Source organism: Cryptomeria japonica, chromosome 11 (genome assembly GCF_030272615.1).
Source record: "Cryptomeria japonica chromosome 11, Sugi_1.0, whole genome shotgun sequence".
Classification (NCBI taxonomy): Eukaryota; Viridiplantae; Streptophyta; class Pinopsida; order Cupressales; family Cupressaceae; genus Cryptomeria; species Cryptomeria japonica.
This window is the reverse complement of record NC_081415.1, coordinates 637493240-637505776: the sequence shown is the minus strand read 5'-3', so window position 1 is coordinate 637505776 and position 12537 is coordinate 637493240. Positions and strand designations below refer to the sequence as shown.

The 12537-nt window shown below is 38.8% G+C and overlaps 1 protein-coding gene across 2 annotated transcripts in view; it reads left to right on the top strand.

Annotated features, from left to right (window-relative positions):
• Positions 1–12537, top strand: part of LOC131063173 (carboxyvinyl-carboxyphosphonate phosphorylmutase, chloroplastic) — a 116037-nt gene that overhangs the window by 37894 nt on the left and 65606 nt on the right. The gene's annotated exons all lie outside the window — the stretch shown is intronic.

Below are 12537 nucleotides of genomic sequence, written 5' to 3'. Positions count from 1 at the left end.
TTTCTCCTTACAAATGCTTTCAAGTAGAGCCATTGAATGCCCTTATGTAGATCTAATTGGTCCTAGTAATTTCCTTTGTCCAGCTGCTTACTGAGTAGACAAGCCTGCACACCAATTTTATTGGCCAATCTTAACTCATTCAGTATAAATACCCGTGCCTGAAATTATATATCAAAATTTTCACTTTTTCCTCAAAAGCCAAGAGTGAGGCATTTTGACAAACAATTTATGTACTACTGTTTTGATTTGATATTTGGTTCTATGTTTGATAGTGTGGAATATATGCTCTTCACATAACACTTTGAAACAAGTTGCATCACATATCTACCATTAATACATCAAGAAATTTACTCAACAATCGCTCTCATTATGCAAGAACAGCAAATAAAATAAGCAGTTACAAACAGCAAGCATAGGGATGCTTTACAATAAATTTTCTGACCTTAATAGAGGCCAATCAAGAGGTGTCAAAGTTGCAAGTCTCCAAGTATGCCCATGTCCAACCTCACATTCTGCCTTTAGCTGCAAACAAGGGTCACACCTGCCCATGTCCAACCCCACATTTTGACCTTCTGTGATTTCTCCTTGTTGTTCTTTGTCTCCCCTTTTCCCATGTGTCTCCTTGGCCCTTCTTAAACCTGTCAAGTGCTGTGTCTCTTTGTTGTGAAGAGATGTGTCCACAAGAAAGGGCATCTCTTGTCAACCGCACATCAACAAGTCATATCCTTTGGCCATATACCGCTAGCTGTTTGTTAAGTTAGAAAATTAAGATTAATCGTTTCACCAGTGATTGACATAATGGATTATTATTACTTTATCCACTGTGTAAAGATTAACCATTTTATCAATAATAAACATAAAATATTATTATTTTATTTGTTGCACAAGAATAAACGGTGGGCTGATTCATAACACATAACTGATTTGAATACAATGTAGAGTTATTAGGGACGGGACATGACAAATTCCCATCATCTTCAACTTGATCAGGGATAAGGAACAACTGGTAAATTCTAATCATCCTCACTCAGTTTTTCTAATTTCAAAGTCATCCATAGCATTGGCCCAATAATCCTCAAGGTGTACCTTGTGCCTGCATTTCCTTCCAAATGCTCTTTGAATCTTGCGATAAGGATCAAAGTTTGCTCTTGATGCATAGGTCACAAGAGAGTAAAACTGCAACTCATCTTGAGATCCCTCGGCTGCTTGATGTGAAGGACACCTTACAATTGAATTTTTAAGGGTGATTGGAATCTTGCACTTGTTCTTTTGGATCTTGTCATACGTGGACAATTGTCTTGTAACCAGAGTAGCTGGAAATTCGTTTGCCCTTCCCTAGGAACGCGTATCCTCGTATCCGTTCCTGTATCCGAAACAAATAGGTATCCGATACAGCCCGGATACACATTGAATAATGTACCCACATGTGCCCAAAAAACCTTTATTTCCAATCATGCTAGATACTATGTGTTTGATTTTTTAAAAAATTGACGGAAATCTTCCTAAATTCAGTTTTTTAAAACTTCATTCATGCATTTAATAAAAAAAAAAATTGGTATAAACAAAGCCTACACCCAATTAGAAAGATAAATGAAATGTTTTTCTATTTGAGTGACCCATTTTTTTGGTTATCTTCCAATGCAACTCTACTTTTTTTGCATATTGTAAATTGTTAAATCAACTTATCATTATTTATGTAGCAATTATGTGTCTATATTGCTTTTTTATGAATGACGTATCCAGCCGTATCCATATTGGGGGTCTTAAAAAATGTCTGTATCTGTATCCAACTAAGTCACCAGGTTCGGCCGAATTTGAACCTTGAAGTTCGAAATTCAGCGAACTTGAAAAAATATGCAAAAATTCGATTAAATTCGAATTAAAGTTTAGGGTTTGCGATAAAGTTTTTTTTGGCTTGCGTTTTAGGGTTTCGTCGCGGATTTTATAAATACAGCGGCCGCAGGAGTTGCAGTCACGCCCACGCGAGTTGCCAATGCCCACGAGAATCGCACCAGTCACGCCCACGGGAGTCTCCCAGTCCGCCCGGCCGCCACCAATAGGCGATGCCACAACCAGTCCGCGACGCCATTTTTTTTAAGTTTATTATTTCTTTATTTATTTATAATTTTATAATGTTTATAATGTTTATATAGTTTAAAAATTTATAATTTTATATTAATAGTTTGTAATTTTATATTATATATTTTTATATTTTTTAAATTTTTTTTAGGTTTAATATTTTTATAAACAATTTAATAATGTTTATTATAAATTTATTATTATTTATTTAATATTGTTGTTTATTTAATATTTTTTTAGGTTTATTATTTATTTATAATGTTTATAATGTTGTTTATTTAATATTTTTTTAGGTTTATTATTTAATAATGTTGTTTATTTAATATTTTTTTAGGTTAATTGATAGTTCATACTTTATAATGTTTATTTATAAATTTATAATGTTAAACTATTTACGCAATTTTATAGATATATTACATATATTTATTAAAAAAATTTAAAAATTACATATGGCGAATTTAATTCGAATTTTATACATTTCGAATTTTTTCCGCATCAAACTTCATTCGAATTTCAAAGCTGTCGAACTTCGAATTCGAATTCGAACCTGGTGACTTAGGTATCCAATACCGTATCCGTGTCCATGCAACTTTGCTTGTAACCTCTAGCAATATCATCTTGTTGGTTGGGAACCTTGGAAGTCTGTAGGGGGAAGATGAAAATCCTTGCACTCTAATGTATGTGAAGTTTGGAAACTGAATAAACCATGAATTATACCTCTTCACCAACTCCTTAGATTCTTGTGATAACCTCTTATGAGTGCCTCCTTGTAGGATTCAGACAATGTACATTGAGAAGGCATTTGAGCTTGCCTTGACACTCCTCCAGTCTTGGTACCCGACATCTACCCCTGAAAATAGAAAGGAACTTTTCTTACAACTATGAATAGATCCCTAGGTTTAACTTGGAATTTAGAAACGAAATGCAAGAGAAATATGATAAGGAAGTGACAATTCTAAAACTATAAACTTGCGTGCCTAACTCTCTTGAATGATCTTAAAAGAATTCACATGAAAAATCAATCTCCAATGAAGTATTGCAATGCATATTCAGATTTTCATAACATCATTAATAATATTTCATCTCGAAGGAGATAAAATCCTTCACATCCTTGTCGAAAAATCATGTTTCTTACCTCTTGCACAAAATTTCAGAAAATTTGAACCTTAAGAAGTTCCGATTACACTTCCAGCCACCTAGAAATTAACTTGAAAATGTCTTTGGTACCGGTTGCAGGTCTGGAAATGATGGAATTTGCTAAATCAGGGTATAAATCAGTTTCTTTGCTGGAAAATTCGCCTTCCTTAGGTCTGGTTCCAGAAATTCGCCTTGCAATTCTGATTTATCTTGACAAGAATCACTTCAAATCTTTCAGGAAATTGCCTTGAAACCTGATAAAAATTGCTCCTTAGGTCTGCTAAAAAATTAACTCTACTAGGTCTGCTCGATTCGCTTGCATGTGCATTGAGTTGTTGAATGATGAAGAAATGGAGCTCTTGTTTCATCATATATATACACTCCACGTTTAGGAGTTTCATTTTATCAATAAGGCCGACCTAGGCAAGAAGTTTATTCTTTTTCAAATTTGAATTAATTCATATAAAGTGGGCCAGCTTATATCTTTTGTTTTTTGCTTTTTAAAACTTAAATTTTCCTCATCCTTGATCAAGTCGGCCAGCCTACAAGCCTTGACCCTACCCTGACAGGTTTAGCATGTAGTCATGGACACAATGAGTGCATTTTTCATCCATCCATGGACACTTGAGTTTTGAGGGTGATCCAAGACTAGTGAGTGCTAGAGAAAGGCAGTCCTAGATTTAAGGGTGTGTAATATTCCCCTTAATTTTTTTTTGATTTTTAAAACACATCAAACACTACAATGCACCCGTTAAGGTTAGGAAAGATAATCACAATACTGCTGAAAGTAACTGTTGTCATTTTATGACACCCTTGGCTCATCAGTAAGAACCGATCAGAAATATGATCCATGGACCAGCGCTGCCCCAATTGATCAAGGAGAAAAGCAGAAGATTATGAGGTGAGAAGTGTTGTCTTGCCTGGAAGAAGTTCCTTCTCTTTGCCTTCCCTTCTTTTCCTCTTTCCAGCTGGCAATACTTACAGATGGCGTGATCAACACTCAAAGCTTTAAATGCTCCGATGACTTTTGTGACTTGTGCACCTTCTTTTGTGGAGCCACAAGGGTGCATTTAATGTTTTTGGCAAGATTTCCATCAAGAGAGGTACAGGCCCATGCTTGTTGTGGTAACTTATGTCATGTCTGCATGCTCTGACTTTGGAAGGTCAGTCAATCCACCCTTCTTAGGGTTGCTTTTTTCATGGTATGGCCAGGTTGCTTGCATGTACACAATGTCAGGTACATGCACTTCCTTGCACTCCCAGACTGACATTTCCCTCCACACACAGGGATCATGATCACTCTTGTAACCAATTTTCTATATAAAGGCTGTTAAGCCTCATTGTAAAGGGTTCTCTCCCTGCTGGCTTGAGCTATTCTATGCTCTTTCACTTCTCTTGTATTTATCTTGCATTTATGCAACTGCAAGTTTGACCATTGGCCTTATAATGAATTGAAATCTCCATTCTTGCCTTCCTTCAAACTTATGTATGCTGTGTATGTTTCCTTACCTTCATCATAGGTGTATATTTTGTGGCTCTTCTTTCATATATGTTGTGTTAACTTATTTCTGAGTGTGACTTGTGGGAAACCTTCTCCCCTCTTCGCATTCAACAAATTCTAACCTCCATACATGCATTGGAGTCACTCATACATTTGAAGTTTGTGCATCTCTTGGGTATTTCAATTGATTCTTTGTGTCGTTTCGGGTAGGGAGAGGAACAATCTCTTCTTGGTGCATCACCTCCTTTTATTTTAAGCAATTTCTCTCTTCCCTTTACCTCTGCAAGTTGTTAGGATAGGCTTAGGAACAAGTTTTGAAGTGTTGAGTTGGTTCAATACCTTCACTTGGATTGAGAAGGAAGCCGACCTTCTTCGGAGATTCAACCCCCTTGCGCAAGGTCCCACACTTCGGGGTTGTTTCCATGTTTCACGAGGTTACCGAGTTGATAGCTCAGCAAGAACACAAGCTTTTGTGATAACAGTTACCCTCCACTTTCTGATCACCTAGAGGGTGAGAGCATACGATGCTGAGGGGATCGTTAGGAGCTTGAAAACTGAAATTGATTACAATATGGGTGGCAAGCCAACCCCTTCCACTTTTCAGCGGGATAGAAAACCAGAAGACTTGGCGATAAACCAGCCAAGGAGAAATACCAACACACAAAACAAATCAACTCTACCGCAGTATTTCAGCGGGAGGACTTATTACAAACAAAATCAACTCAACTGTAGTATTTCAGCGGGAGGACTTAACACAACAAAATCAACTCTACCACAGTATTTCAGCGGGAGGACTTAACACAACAAAATCAACTCAACTGTAGTATTTCAATGGGAGGACTTATTACAACAAATCAACTCTACTGCAGTATTTCAGCGGGAGGACTTACATCATTTCCTGATTACAAACATAGAAGGCGGCCAAGCCATCCTCTTCCACTTGCATAGTGGGAATTACTAATAAGATGCAACAAGAATGATTGATCAGTACTACTGAAACAATCTTACAAAATAGAGATATGAGATTAGATAAGAAGCTTAATGTTGATCTCAAGCAAACCACTGTCAAAAATCACACAACATAAAATCACTACTGCTGTTCTGAATCTGAAAATCAATAACACGCAGAACCAGCTACACCTAACAACACCAAAAAGCTCACAACTCACTCAAATCAACACGAAATCACACCAAATCAAAATCAAATGACATTTATAACATAGGCGACCAATCCCAAACCTCAAACTTGCAACTTGTAAGCTTCAAATGTGATGCATGCAGACCAAGGCACCTCCCAAATGGTACAACCCAACAGTAAATTTCGATTTGCAACTAAAAATCAGAATCTCCAAATCCCAATCTGCAAATTGGTGAACCTTATCGTCCAGGGAGTATGGATGGATAGAGCCGATACCTAGAATGATGCGGGGATGGGGGGACGGGGGGACCAAGGGCCTAAGTTTGGGGATGGTGGAGGGACGGCGGCGGGGTGGTGGTGCTGATATAGTTATACATATACATATAGCACTTGAAAAACTAGCTTTGAAAAGATGTATGATAGTATAACAGTATAAGAGTTATGTAATGTCCCCTTCTTTGTGATGATGCATTAAGTGGTCCATTGGCCTTTTCCGGAGACCCATAGGCTATGTGGAAAGGAGAATTAGGGTTTCCATCTTTTGTGGAGTTCTGCTCGAGCTTGTCAGGGCTAGTCAAGAGGGAATTCTTCAGTCCTGCTTGTGTTTTCCTTCTAGGTTTTCCATGGACTCGAGTGTGGCATAACATGTAGTTGACTCTTTGGTGAAATGTGAACTTACTATTTTTAGTAAGTTAGGGTTTGGTTGTTGGGATGGTGCAGTCTTACTGAGCTTTCCAAGCTCTTTCTCTGGATGAGAAGATCATGATTTTTGGAGCAGTATTTCATGACTTACTATTTTTATCAAGTGGCAATTTGGGCATTTCTATTTTTCACAGTCTTGGATATGGTCCTGATCCAACGTAGTTCTGTGGTTTTCATTGCTTAGTTTTATCCTGGATTTTGTTGATAATCAGTATTGGAGTTATAAATTATTCAATTAAATATTATTTCCTTCCTAAGGTTTAATATTTAATTATTTTATTACTGATTAATGAAATTGGGAATTGTGCATAATATGATTTTCTTCCTAAGTCTGCCTAGGCGAATTATTTTGTGTTGAAGAGGGACGGCTAAGTGAATGAGGGGACTTTATTTTATTTGACAAAGTATATTTCCATGCCCAAAAATCGTGGTCTTCTTCCTAGGCGTTTTTTTGACTTGGATGTGGCGCCATTCTTGGGTCCACCATGGGGGAAATGAAATGCAAATTTGAGGGGGAATTTAGAGGAGTTGAATTTCATTACAGGTGTTTGGCTCCTCATTTGGTTATCCAGAGAAAATATAATGTTATGCTATCGGATTGATTCCAGACTTCTTTGAGGGTGAAAACCTCCTAGACTTTTCCATTGTAGTTTCGAGTGTGAGACATCACTCCTAGCTGAGGCTATTTTGTGTGGATTTCGTGGTGTTCTTGTGGTTTGCGTGTGTGGGTTTGAGATAGTTGGTTTGCTGCTGTAATTTTCAGTGTTGCTGGTTCCTGTGTTCTCAAGTGAAGTTTTGATCCTACCTCCTTGCTTGTGCGACCTATCATTTTGGGTATTGGCTCGAACAACTTCTATGCTGTAGGCGATGTGTTTGGTAAGTTTGCAGCCTTTAATTTGGAGTCTTTGAATTTATATTGCAAATCGTATTTTCCACCTTAGGCGTGGGTTTGTGGGAGTGCATTGGGATGCGTTCTTAGTATTTTGGGATGTTTAGAAGCTCTATTTCAGTTTGTTCTTAGTCGCTTGGTTCTTAGTGTCAGTTTGGGTGAGTTTTGGGGTGTGTTGAGTGAGTTTGGAGAGAGTTGGAAGCATTTTAGTGTGATTATGTGCTGTTGGTAATGCATTTCCAGCTTCTTGTTATTTATGTCAGATTTTAGGAAGTTGGGGTTGAGTTGGTTTGGTGGTAATATCTTTTGTGGTCAGCATTCCTCTTCTATTCTTTCTTTCCTATATCTTGTAAGGTTGAATAGTAGTACTATCAACCAATTCTGGACTGTAAGCTTACCCGCTGAGCAAGTGGACGAGGCAGGCTTGCCGTCTTTTCTAGTATTTGTAACTCAGTCCTCCCACTGAATAAGTGGTAGAGTGATAGTTTTATGTATTGTCCTCTTGCTGAAATATGCGGTAGAGTGATAGCTTTATGTAATGTCCTCCCGTTGAAATACGCGGTAGAGTGATTGAGTTTTAGTTTCTTGTTATTTTCCTTGGCTGGTTTATCGCCAAGAACTTTAGTTTCTATCCTGCTGAATAAGAAGAAGGGGCTGGCTTGCCGCCCGTGCATTGTAATTTCAGTTTGGTTTATGGTGCTAACGATCCCCTCAGTACTGTATGCTCTCACCTTCCCAGGTTGGGCTCTTGGTGATCAGAAAGTGGAGGGTTACTTTCAGTTGTTTGGATTATTTCTCTAACCTTAACGGGTTGTGGTGTTTCTTTGTAATTCTTATTGAAAAAACAAAAAAAAAATTAAGGGGATTATTACAGTGGTATCAGAGCTGGTTTTCCTGCCAGCCTGTGAATTCAGAGTGATCAGAGTTCTCCATGAGTGACAGAGACGTCCATTACTACAACAGAGAATAAAGAAGACAACAGTTTCAAATTCCAACAGTGCCAGAGGAAGATACATTTTTGGAGGTATTGAGAAACAGAGGGAAGGAATTGGATTCTGCAGATTCAGTAGATTCAATGGCAGAGAAAATTGCAGAACAGAATGAGGCACTTGACAAAAAGGATGAGAGGCAATTCAATGCCATGATGGATATGATGTCTCAGTTGCTGGCCAAACTTAATCAGAATGTTGTTGGGACCCCTAATCAACCCAACAATGGACCGAAAGCTAGCACTTCTAATGCTCTTGGAGGAAACGAAAATGGGAGTAATAATGGGAGCAATAATGGAGGTTCAGTTCCAAGACCTGTGCAACCTGTCTTCCTACCTAAAGAAGCACCACAAGCTGAAATTGAGATACCTACAGCTGATGAGATAAGGAACAACTATATGGAGTATGCTTCTCTCCCTACAGAGATCCGAGATATCCTCACCTTGGATCAGTTCATGAATCAGAAAATGAAGCGAGGAAGGAGGAATGACAATCGATATTCCACTCCAAGAGACTATCATCAAGCTCTTGGGAAGGTTACTCTAGCACACTTCGATGTCAGCAGTAAGAGCACGACTAGAGCTTGGGTGTAGAAGTTGGACAATTACTTGTCCTTGAGACCTATACCCGAAGAAGAGGCCATCAAGTTCACCACCTTGCACTTAGATGGAGCTGCTCATGAATGATGGTACCATGGGTTGGTCACCCTTGGTCATAACTTGATCCATACCTATGCTGAATTCACCAACAAGTTGAGAGAAAGATTTGATACCAAGGATCCAAAGGTGAAGTTTAGAGAGCTTGCACAACTCAAACAACAGGGTTCTTTGGACACTTTCATAACTAAGTTTCAAAGTCTTTCAGTTATGGTTAGTAGTATCTCAGAGAAGAGGTTAGTGGTCCTATTTACTAAGGGACTTGAAGAACAATTGAAAGGTTGGGTAAAAGCCCTCATCTTTTCAAGCATAGAGTCAATGCACTCATACACCTCTCAAAGGTTAGGTGCATCCCCATCCCCATATCTGATCACCTGGAATACTGGAGAAATGACGAAGACAATGTATTTTGCATCAGTCCAAAACACATCACTCTTCACTATCTCCTTCACCCTTCTCCCTTGCTCTGTCTTGGCCTCAGCCCACCTATTCCACTCATTAGTCATAACCATGAGTTGCAATGCCTCTTGCAACTCAATCATTCTCTCCAAGAGAATGAAATAGGATGCGTATCTGGTGTCAACTGGTTTCAAGAACTCCTTCGCGGAGGTCCTGAAGAGTGCATGTGAAGTGTGGTGGTTGCAGATAAACATTTGCACATCTCCTGCATTGGTGACCAGCCCTCTAATCCAATCAATCTTCCCCATGTCCTTGAGTGCATTGTTCATGGCATGCACACAACATGGGTTGCACCAAATGTGTCTATAGGCGGCCTCAATGAGTCTCCTTGCTGCTTTACACACATGGGTTGCATCCGTCACTACTTGAACCACATTTTGTGGCCCAACCTCCTCAATAGCCTCCTTGTGGACCTAAAAATGGAAATCAACATCTTTACGATGCCCTGTACAATCAATTGCTCTAAGGAAGTATGGGCCCTCTGCACATGTGACCATGATGTTGATGAGTGGGCGATGGCTAATGTTTGTCTACCCATCCATAACTATGCTGCACCGTGATGCCACCCAACATGCCTTCATCTTCTCCATCAAAATATTGATCTTGGAATAGCATTTATCCAAGATCGAGGTCCTCATTTTTGTCTCCCCTGGTGGCACATAAGATGGTCCTCCCTTCGCCACCATAGCCATCATCTCCCTATAATAAGGAGACCGTGTAACATGAAATGGAATGCCATTGGCAAAGAAGAATTTGCCAATGGATTCATCTATCTCATATCTTAGATGCACATTAAACATATTAGCAATGGGGTTACTTTGTGGTGTCTGCAACCTACGTTTCCTTGCCTTGGTGGCACTAGAAGTGGAAATGGATGGAGATCCAAACATCATTCCTCCCGTCTACAAAGCATGAGAAGTATGCGGCAGATTCTGGTTGTGCTGAAGGGCTGCCCTAGCAAACAAAGTTGTAGGCATTGAAATATTTGTGTCATCTGGAATCCCCCAAAGCCTGTTAAACTCAATTCTGTGCTTTATATTTTTAGCTTCCTCCAAAAACTTACAATGTCTCACAACTTTTCCTGTCCAAAAAAGAAAGTGTGCATTCACCCTACTAATGCTACCAAACCATTCAGTGTCACAAATGTTGCACTTCCACTTCCTTGTTCCCCCACCTGAATGTGATGTGCCTTGTGCCTTGAGAGGAGACTTAGGATCAAAAGGACCCCTAGCATATGGTGCCAACAACTCTGAAGGGCAACCTGTACTAGTTGGTGCACTTGCCATAGAACTAGATTGGGCTCTAGGATCAGCCCCATGGTCACCCCCCTCATTTTTCAGGTTCAATTTTTGAATCATTCTCACTATGAGAATGGATTTCCATCTCATCTTCACTCATGCCTTGGGAGCTCATTGTAAAATTGACATTGCATTTCACAAAATAAAAATAAAAATAAAATCAGCCTAGTTTAACAAATAAATATATTTTCCAATTCATCTCAAAATGAGATTTGATGTTGAATCTTGAGGGAAAAATGACGAATGATTCATCATTTTTCCCTCAAGATTCAACATCAAATTTTCTTATTTTTTATTTTTATTTTTAAATTAAAAAAATCATAAATTGTAAATTGTAAATTTTGAAAATAAAATCTACAATTTATGATTTTTTTAATTCAAAAATAAAAATAAAAATAATTAAATTTGATGTTGAATCTTGAGGGCAAATGAATCATTTTGCCCTCAAGATTCAACATCAAATCTCATTTTGAGATGATCAGGAAAAAAAAACAAATTTAAAGCTAAACAAACAAAGAACCAAAACCGACATTGAAAATCACAAAATACAACAAAAAAACAAGAAAAACTCTACCTTGTGCTTGAAAAATCTCTCCAAAATGTAGTAGAATCTTCTTCCTCCTCTTCTTCTTGCTTCTTCTCACTCCTATCACACTTGCAATCACTTTTCTCACCCCTTCAATAAGTCTTCTACAAGTTTTTCCTCCTTTTCAGCTTGCTGGAAAAAAAATCAGTCTTTCAAAATGAGTGAATCAACAAAAAACATGGTTTTGTGTTGTTTTGGGGGAAAGGGTGGGGCCCACGTCTAATTAGGGTTACCCCCAGCCCCCCAAAATGTCACCTTTTAATTTTTTTTTAATTTTAAAACTTTCCATTCATGTGGGGTGACGGGAGACATCTGGGCATCTCCTCGTCCCTTGAGAGACGTGCAAACATCTCCCAAGGAGACTTGAGGACGTCTCCACGTCTCCGACGATGCTTTGGTGGCGGTGGCGGGATGGTGGGGGACGTTGCACCCCCGTCCCCTCGTCCTGGAGACATCCTCGTCTCCAAGACGCGACCAACAAGGGGAGGGGGGGGGGCGCATCCCCGTTGAACACTACTCTCCACACACAGGCAGCTACGAATAAAACTCACTTCTAGCCAAAATGCACCAGCAACACCATAAATCACAACAGCAACAAGAAAACTCCAAAACTCACACCGAAAACTGAATCAAACACTCCAAAAACAGCTATCCAGCTAGGTACTGTGTCTCAAGTACGAAACTGAAGCAACTAGGAAGCTCTTCCAACTTCGAAGTTTAGTCACTAACCATTCCGACAGCATAACGGTGTAAATTCTTAGGATGCCCAAAATGAGAGTCCAAGGCTCTTATTTATAACATTTGCTCCACCAAATTCAAATTCAACTGCTCCCAAATGAGCCCAAATCAAATTACATTTCATCTCATTTCAAAATGGCGTTGCATTTCCATTTCATTTCACCACATGGGCACCCAAGGAGAAGTTCGTACCATCTAGACAAGTTCGCCCATTTTGCAAGTTCCACACTTGATGACTTAAGCATTATTTCATTAAGGCGCCCAACTTAGGAGAGCAATAAAAATCATTTAAATAAAATATGCTTTATATCTCTAAGGTCGTCCAAATAACCATTAAATATTAACTTTCCAAAGTCATCCAAATA